Source organism: Streptopelia decaocto (assembly GCF_964273445.1).
Source record: "Streptopelia decaocto genome assembly, chromosome: 1".
Lineage (NCBI taxonomy): Eukaryota > Metazoa > Chordata > Aves > Columbiformes > Columbidae > Streptopelia > Streptopelia decaocto.
Window position 1 is genome coordinate 67283293 of NC_138663.1, and position 16659 is coordinate 67299951.

Here is a 16659-nt window from a genome sequence, read left to right on the forward strand (position 1 = left end):
ACTCAAAACCTCTTGCTTGAAGCATGCCCAACCCTCCTGGGCCCCCTTGTTTTTAAGCATTGTTTCCCAGGGTATGCTCTGAACTAGACTTCTGAATAGGCAAAAATCTGCCCTCTGGAAGTCCAGCGTAGAGGTTTTGTTAATGGTTCTCCCTGCATCTAATGCCAAGCAGACTGTAGGATGAGGAAGAAACTGTCCACATATTCACCATCAGACCTCTTGTCAACCATCAACATCATATCCGTTAGTGAAAGGAGGGCCTGGAAGGCAGGCAATTTTCTATAACCCCTTCCCAGACTAAAGCCAGCAACCTAAGGAGCCAGAGAGGCAGTGAAAAGGAAAGCATAACATCAAAGAAAAGGGCTAAATGCTGGGAAGCTTTTGTGTGACAATTTTAATGACATTCTTAGAGAGACTTCTGTACTAAATAGAAAACTTAGACTATGCATATGAATATAATTGTAATTTGGCTGCACTAATGATAACCATTTGCACTATTTTGGTTAAATTAAGCGTTAACAATGAATTCTTGACTTTGCATTCAAGCTACATTTTATTTTGCCCATTCTAGCTTATCTCACCTGCGATAGTTCTATTCAGAAGAAATAAACATCTGATAGAAATAAAATGGGAGGAAAATGGAGATTTTGGCTTTGTTGTGACTGTTAAGTATCTGAGAAATTTCTGAAACAATGGTGAATTTTTTAAATAATGGTTCACTTTGAAATGCAATCTGGCATTCGAACAAAAAAGGCCTGAGGCTGATTGCTTTCAATCTGACCTATTGTGTGAGGGACCTTCTATTCTTGCAGGGCCACTCCTTGTAATCGTCTTTCCATAACAAAGCACAGAATATGCAGTTATTTTTCTCAGATAGCCACATCTAATCACTTTATTCAGCATGCTACCACAGATAAACTGAATACTTTTGTTCGTATCTGAAAGTGTTTACCATGCTGTTCCTTTTTGCTAAACGTCACATTCTAGGATATCTAGTCATTTTACAATCAGTTTGTAAAACAGAATAGTAAAGGAAATATAACCCATCTACTTACACAGAATGAAGTCTCTATATTCCTTTTTTCCTTCATCTGAAGGAGTCTAAGCCCATATTTCCCAAGCTTACACCACCAGCTGAGGAAAAGGAAGAAGCTGGGTAGTCTCTCCATATGCTGTTTCTACCCAAGAAACTTGTTGTTTTCTCAGTTTCTACCTATTTGAAAGGGTCTGGAGCCTTATCTATGAAGTCAGATATATTGGTCACTGCAGTGTTGTCTCCAGAGCTTTCAAAGTGGGAGAAATCCCACCAGGAAATGTAGTAGACTTATATGTGTGCACATGCATAATGTGATGGAGTTTTAAGGGTGCAACATTTAACAAAGGAAGGACAGTGTATCTCATTCACTATCAAGTGAATACTAATAAGATTAGAATATTCATTACATTGGAAAATAGAAAAAAGAGGCCATTACCTACCACATGACCTTGCAACTTTCTCCTATGAACCACTTTTCATACTCAGTCTATGCTGTTATTTGTTAAATACTGTAAAGTTTCCATAGATAGCTTTCATGAATGCTATTAAAGTGTGAGAAGGCAGACTCAGCACCAAAAGGAACTCCTCGCAGAAGTTACAAGGTCCTCAGTATGGAAAGAGCCTTTTATTTCTGTTTTCCAATGTATCGAGGCAGAACTGGTGAGAAAAATTTTAATTAGATTCCTAAAATTTAGGCTGGGTTGGACACCCCTATCCTCAAGGAAGGAAATGCCCCTTTCAAGTACATGCGTGGTCTTCATTCTCTGCTCCTATCTCATCCTGACAAGGTGCTTGGAGCTCCTCCTCCTCCTGCTGCAGCAATCTTATCTGGTGAACAAGGACTTTCCAATGCTTTGGTCACCTGCATGCAGAGATGACTCAGTAGATCCTCCTGCAAGCTCACGTGGAGCACCTGGTGTCCCAGCTCTTCACCTGTGTTGAAAGTGAGGTGGAGATCACCCTCTGTCAAATTTGGTATGGACTTACGGTTCTTGTCACCTCCAAATTTTCCAGTTCTAGAAAAGTTGCCACAATGTGGCTGATGGTTAGAAAACACAAGTAAGATCTTGAGAGACACAACCCACAAAACTCTACAGGCTGGTTGTGAAAAACAGGCCTTTGAGAGAAGTGCTAATAAACTATATTACATAGAATTATTGCAGGAAATTATGCTGTGCTTGTGTCAGAACAGATAAATATTTGAAAATACTTTCTCTATTTGCTGTGTTGTAGGTGGGGTTTTATATTTGTTTTGGTGCTGGTTGTTTTTTGGTTTGTTTGTTTTTTTTTCTTTCTCTTGACTAATGCTTCCCTCTTAGCTTCTGGGAACCTGATTGCCAAACATTTATTATCTAGCTTACTGTTATAGACGATCACGATAAATAGCACGCACTCGTCGGAATAAATTGCTTAGAATTTATTGCAGCAAGCGGGCAAAACAGCGCTGGGCGGCCGGGGAGTCTGCGCTCCACCACGGTGCGCCTTTCCAGTAGCAGCAAGCTTGGTTAAATGTGGTAAAGGATTACATATTCATGGTTATTCCAGGAACGCCTATACATATTCATAACTTTTTCCTCGAAAAGGACCTTCTTATGAAAATGAGTTACAAGGAATTATATCTAGCGTCTTCACCTTTGGCTCTTTCCTGTTGCGCCTGCGCAGTGTCTCCGGGTGGTCACGGGCGGGGGTCTTTTGGATGAAGGCTGCAGTCTATCTTGTCGTGCACTTCTCATCTTTGGCCTACCACGCTGGGTTTGGCCAAGGCTCCAACGGCTTGAGCTGGTTTTCCTCCCGCTTTGTGCTGAAGACCCCTGTTATGTCATTCACACAAGGATGCAACTGGGCCCTTATCTCTGTCAGTCTCTTACTGAATGTTCTGCAGGGTACACTAAATTAGGCTTTTACACATATCTGTGGAACAAGTTTTTTTACAAAAACTGCATACAGGTTGCATTGTTTAATGGCAGCATGTACTAATATCATGTTATATGCTCAGGTTTCATAGCCACTGATAACATATCCATTTAGACCGGTTTGATTAACAAATATATTGTTAAGTCTATTACAGGCAGAATCTCTTAGCAAAGCATATTGTATTAATGGTTTTGCAAGACCAGGTGTTCTACCTAAAGGCAGGCACATGGAATAGGGCAAAAAGCCCCTGCTTATATCCCCCTGAATCCTGGACACAAATTCCCTCACCAGTTCCCCACTGGTTGGGTACTGCAGGGTTTACAGACTACCCAATGCCTGCCTCTCATTAATCTAATTCTAACACCCCCCTGCCCCACTTATTTATTTATTTCCATTTAAAGCATGGATTCCTGGCTGTCATGGGGGAGTGACTTTAGGGTTCTGCTTGCTGCAGAACAATGTTTAGATTTCTTAAAGAGAAGCGTGGCCTTAAAGAGTTCAGTGGAGGGTTTGCTATATTATTTACTGCATGGGGGAGATATACCAAACCAGATATCGCTTACCTTCTTTCCAGGTACGTGTATTTGTTCATGAAGCAAATCTTCAGGCGTCTTCTCTGCCTGAGGACTGTTCACTCCAGGGGCTGTGTTTTGAAGCTTCGGAGGCAAACTCTCAGGTGACGTGTGTATTCGTCATGATGCAAATGTTCAGGGTTCTTCTTCCCCTGATAACCCTTTGCTCCGGAGCCTGTACTTAGAGCTCCAAAGGCAAACTTTCAGGGGAGACCTGTAATTGCATGCAGAGTAGACTCTCAGGAAGCAAAATTTTTAGGAAAAATATTTAATGGAGTAAAATAACAAAAGGGCTGTCTCAAGCCAGGTACCTACACAGAGGTCCACCCAAGCATAGAAAACTACAAACTTTTATATCTTTACAGACCACTCACACCAGGATTCAGTCCAATAGCAAAATTTTGCCACCAGGTCCTTTGCTCTCCATTGGATCCTTTTTCTCTGACTCCACATGGGCCCTTGTTTTGCTCAGTTGTAGACACTGGTTTTGGTCCATATCCTTGAAGGTGCTGTTTTGTCTGGATAAACCCTTTCTTCTCAGCGAAGTGCAAAATAGGCCCTGCTTTGCAGATGTCTGTGATGTCTCTGTGTTATCCTTGGATCATTGTTTTCCCAGTCAGTCCTATTTCTCTCAGCATAATGCAAGCTAGACTTTATCTTGCAGGGATTTAGTGTAGTCTGCAGTTACTTTTGGTAAATACAAGCTTGAAATTTTAGCAGATCTAGTCTACGAAGTAACATGAATCAAAGAGTACATTGAAAATCATACAATCCTATATCTCTAAATAATCCTTTGCATTTGGTGTGCATCTGCTTAAGCTAAATGATTAATATTGAACTTGAATTGGGCTCATCCACTGACCTGTGAGTAGTAAAACCATTGCCATACAGCTCACTCATTTAGCAGGGAGAGCTCAAAGTGGGCTCATCCAGGCTGTTGTATTTATAGAATGAAGTGGTTGGCTCGTAGTCAAATTGCGTACAGTAGGAAAAGTCTGCACGAGACTCCCTGTGCCCACAAGCCACCGGTGTTCAGTGGCTGTTCTGCTTCCCTGTGGGTCTCCTGGAGGGAGCTCTTGGCCTGGCTACAGCTCAGACCCTTCCCTCCTCTGGAGCCTGGACCAAACTGCTGCTGGTTTGTCTGGGGTGGAGGTTGAGTGCACCCACCAGGCTGGCTCTCTGGCTACCCTTACCCCTAGCTTAACTTCTAAACACAGGAATCAGTTTGCATTCTGAGATTAGCTCAAAGAGACTTTGTTTTACATTCAAGATTGATAGCCAGATGTCTCTCAGTCTTTATCAGGTTTCAGGTTTACAGCTGCGAAAACAACATTCCTCCTTCAATGGTTCCTTACAAAGAACCCAGCCCAAAGATGCACCGTTGCCGCGGATGGACTGAGAGGGATGCACTTCACTCGAAGAGAAAAGCAACAATAAACTTTATAAAACAGAGAGGTAATGAAGTTCAGTGATAAATGCAACAGTGGTTTAACAATATTTGATGGCAAGGCATGCTTGATTATTTACTGCATAGAGGACAGGGTCAGACAAATCTGTCAGAGACACCTCTTCCACTGAGTTATGAGGTTCAGAGGTTCTGCTTTCTAAACTCCTCAGAGAGGGGTCTAGGTAAGGCTGGATCCAGACTTAGTCTCAGATATGGTCAGAGGTTTATGTCTAAAAGATTATACGTGCACAATCAGTCCTTTTTATCAGTTAGCTAAGATTTCAAAGTTTAGCATGCTGTTAGTCACTTACTGAGAATCTATTGCAGCAACGGATCTCTCAACCTTGAAAAATAACTTCGAGAGGCATCCTTATTCATGGGAAGGTCCTGGCGTGCAGCCTGCTGCTGTGCAGGAGAGCTCAGAGGGCTCTGGACTGTTCACTATTTATGGAGTAAGACCATTGACTCACAGTCATATTTGCATACCCACTGCAGATGTTAGTTTCTTCCAAATTTGACTTGAGTTGGACATTGACAAGCACTGCGGTTAGGTGGGCACATTGCTGTAAGTTAGCCCTTGGCTATTGTGTTGTTATCTCTCTCCCCTGAGTCCACTTTGAGCTGGATGCATCTATTGTGACCAAACCCATCTGTCACGACCACCAGCAGTGATTATGGCTTGAGCAAGCTTACAGGAAAAGGTCAGGTGTGGGGGGAGGAGGGGAAGCACAGGGCCACAGCTACAAATTCTTAAAGAAAAATAAACCTAAACTAAAAGGTGGTGATAAGCTGTTAAATTGGCTCAGCCCATACATTCTTGCTGTGGTTTCACAAGCAAATGAGCTGATGTGATGGGAGCAGGTCTTGCTCCTCCAGACCTCACCCTGCCTATCTGTGTGGTACCAACCTCAGCTTTGCACTGCTGCTTCTATTTTCAGTGGGAGCTGGTGAAAGTAGCTACCTAACTTATTTCTGGCACGTTATTTTTGATGGTGTAAATACTCCCCTTTGTATTAAACCAATTTCCTACAGTGGATTTTAAAGTGGAAACTTCAATGTGCATGGGGACAATCACTATACAGGGCTCCCAATGGTACAGAGCTGAGACACAGCTGAAATGCCCATCCAGGTGACAGAACAAACTAGAAAAGAAATGTGACCCACAAGAAGGAAATTTTCCTACAGTGTCTAGAAAATTAATGATGATGTTCAATGAAGAGTGAGCTCAGAATTTATGCTGCTGCTTAGAAATTAATAGATTTGTGAGAATGAGGGTGCTGGCAAAAATACTGTGGAAGTGGTAGAAGTGAACTTCTCTGGATTTTTTTTTTTGATTCAACAGGAGTCAGGTTTAGATTGCACTTGGCTACTGAGTCTGCAGAAGCAGTTGTTTCCAGCTGTTGACAAACAGCTGTGAGAGAAAGCTTTTTTAGCTTGGACATCCAAGCTCCATCATGCTGTAGATGTCAAACACATCAGTTAGGTTTGTACGCATGAGGCTGTATTCCAGTGGACCTGAGATGGTAAAAAACACCTTCAGCTATGGCCAGGAAGAAGGTTATATACAAAAGAAAGTCAATACTGGAAATTTTGTAGTATGAATCTAGTATATGAATATATTTATTGACTGTGTAACCAACAATAAAGGCTCATGTGAATTTTATGGTTTATGTTGATATTATATACGATGTTTATTGTGACTCAAAACAGTCATTTCTTTAACTAACATGAAACTCCTGGATTGCTTAGTGCCCAGGGAAGAAGCCATATATCTTTATCCAGCCTCATGTTTGGAGGAGAGAGGAGTCACTATGGATTCCAGGAGGTCCCTTGCAGACCACGATTAACACATGTTCATGTGACTCCAGAGCAAGGCATCTCTCATGCAAACTTCTTGCATGGAAAGATACATAAAACACCCTGCCATATCCTCCACACATACCTCTGCTCATCTACTCAGATCTTTGTGCCTAAATCATTTATAACTGCTGTAATTTGTTCAAGTTATGTGGTTAAAGTAGGTCCTGCGTGGTTAAGTTTGCCTGTGACAAACCCTGTAAGAGTATTCAAATGATATCAAAGAACTTATCATGGATGCGCTATGTGCCATAACGTACGTGCACATTAGAGATTGTTTTAAAACTTCACAAACGTGAAAGAAATTTGCAGAAGAAACAGTACTCCCTGTACAAGAGCAGGGAGGTAGCTGTACTGTCCATAACATGTTCTGTATTGCAGGCAGACTTTAATCCAATAATTCTGAAAATACTCCAAACAAGCACTAAATACCTAGGCTCAGAAAACAAAAAACAAACAAACAAAAACCCCCCAAAAAACAAAAAAAAAAAAAAAAAAAAACAGAACAAAACCCCAAACACTCCAGTGCCCCAAGGCTTGATTAATCAGATACACCACAGCCTTAATGAGCCACAGGAGAATAAAGATTAATTTTCAGTACCACAAGAACCATGGTCATCACCATGACATTGGCATCACTTATTCAAAGTTCCTGCAATGGGAAATAACTATTTGCTTTTCTTTGTCAATATCATTAATCGGCTTGATTGAAACTCTTTCCTAGAAAAGGATAGCACAGAGGTTTATGCACTTCTGTACCTGACATTATACATGATTTCCACAGGAGATACTTTTAGGATCATAAATCCTGATCATACTTCACAGAAGAATTAATTCAACTGATTTGTAAATATCAGGTTATTAAACACACGTTCATGGTACTAGATAATCCCCACACTGATGGGAATGCAGAGAAATCAAATCAAACCGTTACAAAAACCTGAAGGAAAATGGTAACTGAAGAATTTAAATTACCACAAATCCCAAAGGCTGAGCCTCTACCAATGCTTCAGCCAAGCTTAGTCTGTTTGAATCAATGACTTAAGTGGCAAAGGTGCCCTTCAGAGCTGGGGTACTCCAGACAATCTTAGACTCTTATCTCGAAGACCAGTTTGCAAACAAACTAGGCTGCAAGCTGACCCATGTAAGACAGCATGTTGTTTAACAGTTAGGTAAAAATCAAGCATGTTAAAGAGGGTTTGTATGCAGCAGAGAGGCAGAGCTATAAATTACCTCTGAGCCTGGCCCTTCACAGGCAAGGCATTACCAGCCTAGCTTTGGGATGAAGTATTTCCATTGGACTATATTGTGACTGGGACTCTTCCATGTGAAAATTATGGAAACCCAAGAGAGGAGCTGAACAGATAGTGATGCACATGTTCTTCAGAAGGGTAAGCCAAGAAAACTGTAAGACTACTTTCAGGGAATTTGATAAGCTTCAGCTCTTAAGACATTACATGATCCTAGGCTGATAGGTCCATGAACACTGTATATGTCTTACCAAGTTTATGACAGTATATTATCCTATACTGAAAGCATTCTTACTAAAAAGATACAGAAGAACTGGAAAGCATAACAGACAAAACACATCAGAAACAAAGAGCTTTCCTATGGTGAGTCCATCTAGAACTTGTTTGAAAACAGAACAGACAAACTAGCAATTTAACTTATATATGTCATGTTAGTGATTGATAACGTACAAAAAGAAAGAAACTTGAAATCCTAATCTGCAAATGAACTCTAAACTTTTATTTGGAACTAATGCAGAAATTTGTTTCATAAATACTCAGGTTGTTCTGAACAAAGTGAGAGTAGAAATGTGCTTGGGCAAGTGGAAACATGAGAAGAAACAGTAGAACAAGGACTAAAATAACGGCAGATACTGTTACCTAAGGTCGGCAGTTCACCTGGATGACAGTGCGACCCATGCATGGTTTCATTCAATAACCAGACAGTAAGAAAATTAAACCAGAAGATGATGGGAAGATAAAGGAACTGGCCTGGAGCCAGAAGATAACTAGATAAGGAAAACAAACGCCAAGTATTGACTCAGCAGTGTTGACTAAGACTCAAGTGGAGTGAAACTAGATACGGAGGCAAAAGATCACAGTAACTGTTGACTCTTGAAGGCTATATAAGGCCTGTCCCAAAACAGTTTGTTCTCAGCAATGAGAGGATCTTAGGACATGTAGAGAGGATTCAGTACAGGGATGACTTGTCCCACATGTCGTGCACAAGTCGTCCTGGCCAGATTACTTGGAAACACACATACTGATACTTCTGTTGGTGAAAATATGAGTAATCAGAGTCAGCTGATTCACAAAGTTTAATAAAAATCAATTTCCCCATTTGTATGGTCTTGTAGCGAGTTTTGTTTCATTAACTGCTGCATTAGTTGGCAGAGAATCCAAGGCAGGAAAGCAAGAAGAAATCTTTCACTATTGACTGTTTGTTGTGAAAGGAAGTGGTTGGACCCATTCACTGGAAAAGAAAAAAGGTAGGCACTGCACACAGTCACTGATGATTTAGCTGGAGAAAAAAAAAAGTCAATTTCTATATAGTGGTTTGGTCTATTGATGCAGAGATTTGTAATAGAATCATTAAGGTGGGTAAATACACATATGTCTGAAAGCACCAGCAGAAATAGTAACAGAGGGGTTAAAAGAATGGTGAGTGTTGGTGGCATAGACATTAGGCTGTTACCAAGATCCCAGAATATCACTGAGCATACTGGTAAAATGAATGGCAGAACTGAAGATGTGAGGAGAGAATGGCAGGAAGATAAAGAACAGGATTTGATCCATAAACTATTCAGAGAGGGAGACACAAAGACACAAAGAGAGACACAAATCAGCAAAGGGAGGTTGGGCAGGATGAAAAGACAAAATATTACAATCACTGTCAACTCCAGAAGTACCCTGAAGAGTGAAAGGCACATTCAAAAACCAGTTCATTTTCCCCAGTCAAGAGATATGATGACCCCTCTCCAGCTGGTTTCCCTTATCCTCCTTGTCGTACGCAAGTCATCTTGGCCAGACCACAGACTCTCTAAGCAGTCTGACCAAGATGACTTGAAAATGACAGGTACTCTTAGTGTTTGTGAGTTTGGTGGTATAAGAGCATGAGTGTAAGCAAAATCAGTATTGTTTAAAACAAAACACGGTTTTCCTTTCTCATTTTGCTACATTAGCAGCAACACAGACTGAAGGGTGGCTTATTGGATAAGGAAAATGATAGCTCTGGGCAGATCAGCTGTATGTGTTGGTTGATAATAAATAGGTTTAGAAATAAAAATAAAAATTAAAATAAAAAAAAAGAAAATAGAAGTTATGTGGCAGACCATCCATCCATTCTCCTGAAGATAATTCAAGAGCAGGGGCCTGGTCATGGGACTGATAAAATGAGACCAGACAGTGCAGCCCTACCGAGAAAAGTTCTGATAGATATCATACTTTATAGAAACTAAGTGAGAAGCAGCAAATAGCATCTGCTTTATGCCATTCGAAAGATTATCCCCTCTCAGAGGAAAAGAGCATGTACTTACTCTCAGAGATGGAACAGTCAAACAGGAAATACAACAATGTAGTAATTACACTCAGCAGGTACCAAACCAAGGAATACAAGATGAAAATATAGACCTGCAGGCATGTTTAACTGCTGCTGTGCAAAACATAACTGAGTTGCAAGAGTATCAGAAGCAGGTGGCAATTCTGCAAGTTTTGACTTAGAAAGTTGGCCACAGAAACCCAAGATGATGATACTACAACAGATAAAGCACAATGAATTTTCGCTAAATGAACTATATTATTGTGTCTGAGTAAAGCAAAACCTAAGCCAAGATGATGGTACTACAACAGATAAAGCACAATGAATTTTCGCTAAATGAGTAAAGCAAAACATAAGGAGGCTGATACCTTACATCAGTTTTGCCCCAAACAAATCAACCCTTAGTCAGGTGCTGCTCTTTCTGTAGGGAAGGGCAGTTTTGTGACAAATAGTTATTCTCTTTCTTTTCTTTCTTCATGGTCTACCTTCTTTTATGTTACTATCTTGCAACGAATACATTAACTCCTTTTTGCTACCTGACTTCATATATAATCTTCTCTGTCAAGACAGTGCCATCTGACTTTCATGCTAGTTTCAAATCAAAGTTTTCACATCAATAGCAGTTTCTTTTAAAAAAACTAATGACTATTTTGTATCATGAAATGTTTATTCTTTTTGGTTCCCAACAAGAAAGGAGCAAACATGCTCAAGAAAAATAGTTACTTTATTAGTACCCAGAAAAGGCGATAGCAAGTTATAAAAACTTACATCCCTTCTGCTGCTCAGAACTCTGAGATGCCATAACAGTGGACGGATCTCTGGTGATGACTTGGCATGCTGCACAAATCCTACCCATGGTGATGTTCCCCAGCTCTGTGCTGCTGCAAACCCTGAGATGGCACAGCATCGGATCGACTGCTGGTGATGGCACAGCACGCTGTGCAGATCCCATCCACAGGGAGGTTGGCCAGCTCTGTGCCCACCTGTGCTCTTATACAACTTTGCTCACAATACTGATTCATCAGCCCTCATCAGTCAGGTTTGGGATGTAGACTTAGTTTTGAAAAGTCCCTTGGCAATATACCATAATATCCTTATCACATTAATAAACCTATAGTTCCCAGGATCAATTTGTGCAACTGGTGAACAAAGACACATAGTATTTCATGTAGGCAGAACAATATACTTATTATTAAACACATGATTAATTACACAATGTTAGGGTTGAGCCATGGTCACATGGTATTAATGATACAGGGCCAAACACCCGGGTTAGGTATTATGTGGGTCATTAACTCCTCTCACAATAGTCTTACAGGCTGCCCTCTAAAAATTACCTATGTAGAAATCCTGTACATCAGCAAAAGTTTTTCTACAACTGTAAGCTTTAAAAGTTTATGGGGCACACGGGAAACTGGAGAGGACATCTATCATAAAGTCTATGCTAAGGCACAGGTCAATGCAGGCAAAGGTAAGGCTTTAATGGAGTTAGAGCTACTGGAGATCCAAAGCAAGGAACGTGAACAAGAACTAGCAGGGTGTCAAAACTGGTCAAACACAGCAAATTCAAAACCAGTCCAAGTAAAGTCCAGTTAGAGCAGATGGATGTCAGGGTAATTGCAAATACAATTGTTACATCAGGAATGTCAAAGAGTAAAAGCCAAATAAATTCAAACCAAACATCTTAGCTTGAAATGCCAGCCCCTGGAGGGGGTTGATAGGAATGGAGAACTGCACCACCAATTTTCACCTGCATACTTTGAAATATACTGGAATAGCACATCTGCTAACATAGTTCCTAAAGAAGAGAACAGAGTGGGAATGGGGTCCAAGGCATGAAGAGGCTGCAAGACAAAATGGGTAACTTTTCAAGCTGCGATGCTAAAAATGCCAGATTCAACACATCCTTCTTAGCTACCCTGCCAACGGCACAGGCAATAATTCCGGCATGAAAAAACATCAGAAAGGCAAGATGACATGAGCTGCACTGAATCAGATGATACAGCCCATGCTTGGACAAAAGAAATATTCCAGGTACATATGGAGGCATAGCTTATTGGGATCATTGGCAGCAAATAGAGTTTCTTAGACTTGTGTTGTCTGAACCAGTGAATAGTTCTGAAACCTTGTCTCTCGGTCCATTGTTGCATCTGTGTTGCAATAGACTTCTAGAGGAAGTAATCAGAGGCAACACAAACATCAGAGATTTGTTTGCCATTAATAAGATAAAACTGAAATACATAGCGCTGTAGAATGGCAGTGATTTATTCTGTACACCTGATTCTGAGGCAATGGTGCTTGCATCATTCATAGTTGTTATTACATTGGAGTAATAACCATTAGCCTGCTAGTGGTTTGTGGTTTTTGTTGTTGTTTCAGTCTTAGGTACCCATCTAAAGGTGGTTCCAGTTCTGATATCAGTTAAACACATCCTGAACAGATTCTACACGTGGTCAAATTACATGTCCCTTATGCAATGTTCGAATCACAGGTTTTTGGTTTTCTTCAATATTGGGCTGCAACATGTAACATTTGTGTGGACTGAATAAATAGACTTTACTAGCATGAACAATGTATTGTTTGCATAACTAAATCTTAACAGCAAAGCATTGTTATCAGTCTCGTGACAATGGTACCAACATTAATAGTCCAATTCATATCTTTATTGCAGAAAAAGGCACATTAATTGGCAGTTAAAACAGCTGTACAGATACTTCCTAGTACCTACCCCTGTTTTCTGGTGTTAGACTCATCCTTCCACTGTACCTCTGGCCCCAAGTGTTGATAGTGACAACTCTTACTTGAAAGGGAGAGTCATGGTGATTTGTTGGTGTCCTTTTTTCTTCACTGGAAGGAATCTGATGTTGGTGTTGTGAATTTCTTCCTCACCCTATGGGCCGCGCTTGGATTTATTTTTATGTATTTTGTAACATGCACCACATCTTCCTCTTTCTTTATTGCTTCACAATTCCTTATTATAACAAAGTTAACTATCTGTGGTTGTGTCTACAGTATGTTGGATACTTGCTCTTTGTTCTCTTTGTTATCCTTAAAACCTGGTTTTTATCCAGCTCCCAAGGCTGCATTCCTTCAGTGACACGTAACTGACCGCTGGTGATTTGTTTATAACCCTGGGGCCTCCAGTATCATCTGGTGCCTGCACTTTCAAGGACTCTGCTATCATCCTGTACTTGTACTCCTCTACACTTCTAGATCACAGGCAGTTCTCTTGACACAGAGTAATGACCTATTTTCACTAACTCTACTTACAGAAATACATCCAAACTACTACAACAGTATAGCACGCAATTGCACAAAGCTAACTAAAGTTAAAACAAGTTAGGTTATATTATAGGTATTCTGAGTGTTAGGTAACTGCTGTTACAACTTAAAAAGCTAAAGCAAAGCCCCAGGCAGGGAAGGCAAGCCCAGACTAAGCAACTGCTGACAAATCCCAGCCTTGAAGCAGTACAAAACTAGATCACAGCCTCTGGCCTGTGTACCAGCAATAGCAACATCACTTCACCTGGGCTACAAGGCAATACTCTCAAGATATAGTTTCCTGACAGCATTTCCATTTGTGACTCCATGAATTTTACATCTATCAAGATATAATTCCATGGTATCATAGGTCATGTTTCTCTGATGTAGCTTAACACACTTGAACATATAGCATCTTGATAGTGATATCCGGGTGTAGAGTCCTAATAGTCCCAGCACATTCCAATATGGCCCTCTACAGGGGTTAGTGACTAGATACTTTCCTGTTCAAGCAACCTTCAAAATTCACTTTATACATGAATGGTAAAATAATACATGCATACAACGCATTTTTCAGCCACTTGTCCTTAATATCTATCTAATTATGGCATATCACTGGTATGAGTTTTAATCTGATTCTCTTCAGTTTGTGATACCATGCCCTTAGTAATGAAGGACCAAAACATGAATGCTCAACCACTGTGAAAGTATACCCTATGGGTAGAAGGCTTTGAAGCATGGAGGCATTATTTCAGCACAAGCAAAATTTTGTTCACTGCTGGAAGTCCAAAGTTAAGTGGAAGATGCTGCATTGGATGTGCAGCCCTGAGCACCCATGGGGACAAACTCCTGGGCAGGTAATCCCAGCATGCAGACCTGCAAGTGATTTTAGAGATCATGAGGTGATAAAACGATGGGTGGTTTGAGATTCAGGTTATTATGTGCAGGAAATACAATTCTGGATATTTACCTGAGCCAAAAGTTGGTATAACTCAGGAGATGGGAAGGTTCTTTCAAATAAGGATCCATGTAAAGAGATTGATAAATGAATGAGTCAGTCTGGGAACCATTTGTGGATCAGACATGTGGAAGCTCATCAGAGGAACAGGATGAGTGAAAGAAGGAACATACCCCACAAGTCAGTGTCTCAGCTGGGAGGCCTTTGCTTCAAGGGCTTACTGACCACAACTAGAATCCAAGGTCTGAGGATGAAGCAAAAGTTGCAAGTGACCTTCAGACATCCTGAAGTGCACACATGGTGCATGAAAATCAAAACATTACAGTGGCATTACAGAAGACAGTGAATATGAGTAGGAAGGACATTACCAGTTATGCATGATCTCGACTGTTTTAAGAAGCTCCAGTTGATTAGCATCTGTGATTTAGTTCTTCCAGATCCTTTTTCTGGAATGAAGATTCTGTTCATTATGCCCTTAACTTCACTAGAAAATCCTTCTGAGGGGCATATTTTAACCTGCATAACTGAGATGCATCAGGAATGGTCAGAGATACAAGAGAAAATAAAGTAGAAGATTGAAAGAATAGGAACAATAGAAGTGAAGGTGCCCCTTTGAATATGTATATATGCAGAGCTTGGAAGCACAGTTTTGTATTTGAAATAGTTGACAGAACACAATTTGCAGGATAGAGGTGAAGGTCCATCTGTGACTATAAATAGAATGGGTTCTCTGTCATATCAAATCAATGAAATGCCATAATGAAAAATGAGTACATGCATCACAGTTCAAATGTATAGACTACTAAGAATATTCTGCTGTTTTATATCCCTTAGACAGCAATGTTATTCATTGCAAAGTGAAGACTCAGAAAACTGGAGAGGAGTCAAGGACACGGCTTGGTGTACATGATCTAGCCTCAGTTCACAAAGAGAACGTTCTGCCTTGTTGATAATCACCAGCTCACAGTGACCCCAGCTTCTAATCACTGCAACATTGAATTGTTTGATGTGCAGCCACGTGAGAGCGGTCATACATAATCTGCTGTCAAAAAGAAAAGAGTATGTAAGTGGAGGCAGATACATCCCTGAGCTGAGCCTCAACTGGACACCTGCCCCGATGGTCTGCTTTTCCCATGGGCAGCAGAGCAGGGCTGGCAGCCAGGGCCATCCCACCACCCCAGCTCGGGAGCTGGACAGATGGGCACTGCTGTGACGTCAGCCCATGGATGTGAGTCAGGGCTGGGCCCAGTCAGGGGAACCAGGGACAGACACAGTGCCAGGATGGCCAGGCCCTGGAGATGGGCCAAGACTGGGCCAGAATGTCAAGCTGGTGGTCGACGCAGCTCAGTGGGGCCCATGGCCAAGCAGGGCTGTGCGGAGCTGGAGACTGGCCCTGCCATGGTGTCACTGGAGCAGGGACTGACACTGGAGCCCTGGGATGGCTACGAATTGGGGTCTTGGGCCATAGCTGGGCAGGGAGACTCATGGCTGCTAGTGACCTCAGGTCCATGAAATGGATCAGGGTAATAAAAAACGGATGCAGTTTGACAGCATCTCCACGGCAAGCGAAACGCTGCTTCTTTCAGTGAAAATAATTTTCCTCCTGGTATTGGTGACAATCATGGAAATAATGAGTGTGTTTCCCTTCACTACTCTAAGAATTATGGAAAGTCAGAGCAATGGGTCAGTAACATTGTTTGTGTTTCAAGATGCTAGGAACAACACTGTTACTAGTGGAGGTATTTGACTGGAAGAAAATGAACTCTGTGTGGACTAAATATTCTAGTAACCTGACCTGCAGATTTTATTCAGATTCAATCTTGTTAAAAATCAATATAACACAGAGCAACTTTAATGGAATACAGACATCTAGGTGAGCTGAAACACATGAACAAGACATGAGATTAAAATGGGTGTGAGACCCCAGGACAGAACGGAAATTGAAACCAGGATGTGTTCAGTCCATGGTATCTCAATTTTTTAATACCACCATCAATAAGCATTCACAGTCCTAGTGCCAAAAGATCCCATCCTTCTTTGTTCTTTACGTCTTATCATACCTAACAAT

The 16659-nt window shown here is 41.1% G+C and overlaps 1 long non-coding RNA gene across 1 annotated transcript; it reads right to left on the reverse strand.

The window, feature by feature from the left end:
- Positions 1-2472: 2472 nt before the first annotated feature.
- On the reverse strand, positions 2473-13215 carry LOC309449089. The gene is made up of 3 exons (XR_014185895.1): positions 13101-13215; positions 3514-3736; positions 2473-2947 (listed from the first exon to the last, which is right to left on the reverse strand). It is a non-coding gene; the product is annotated as an uncharacterized lncRNA (long non-coding RNA).
- Between the last annotated feature and the right edge of the window lie 3444 nt (positions 13216-16659).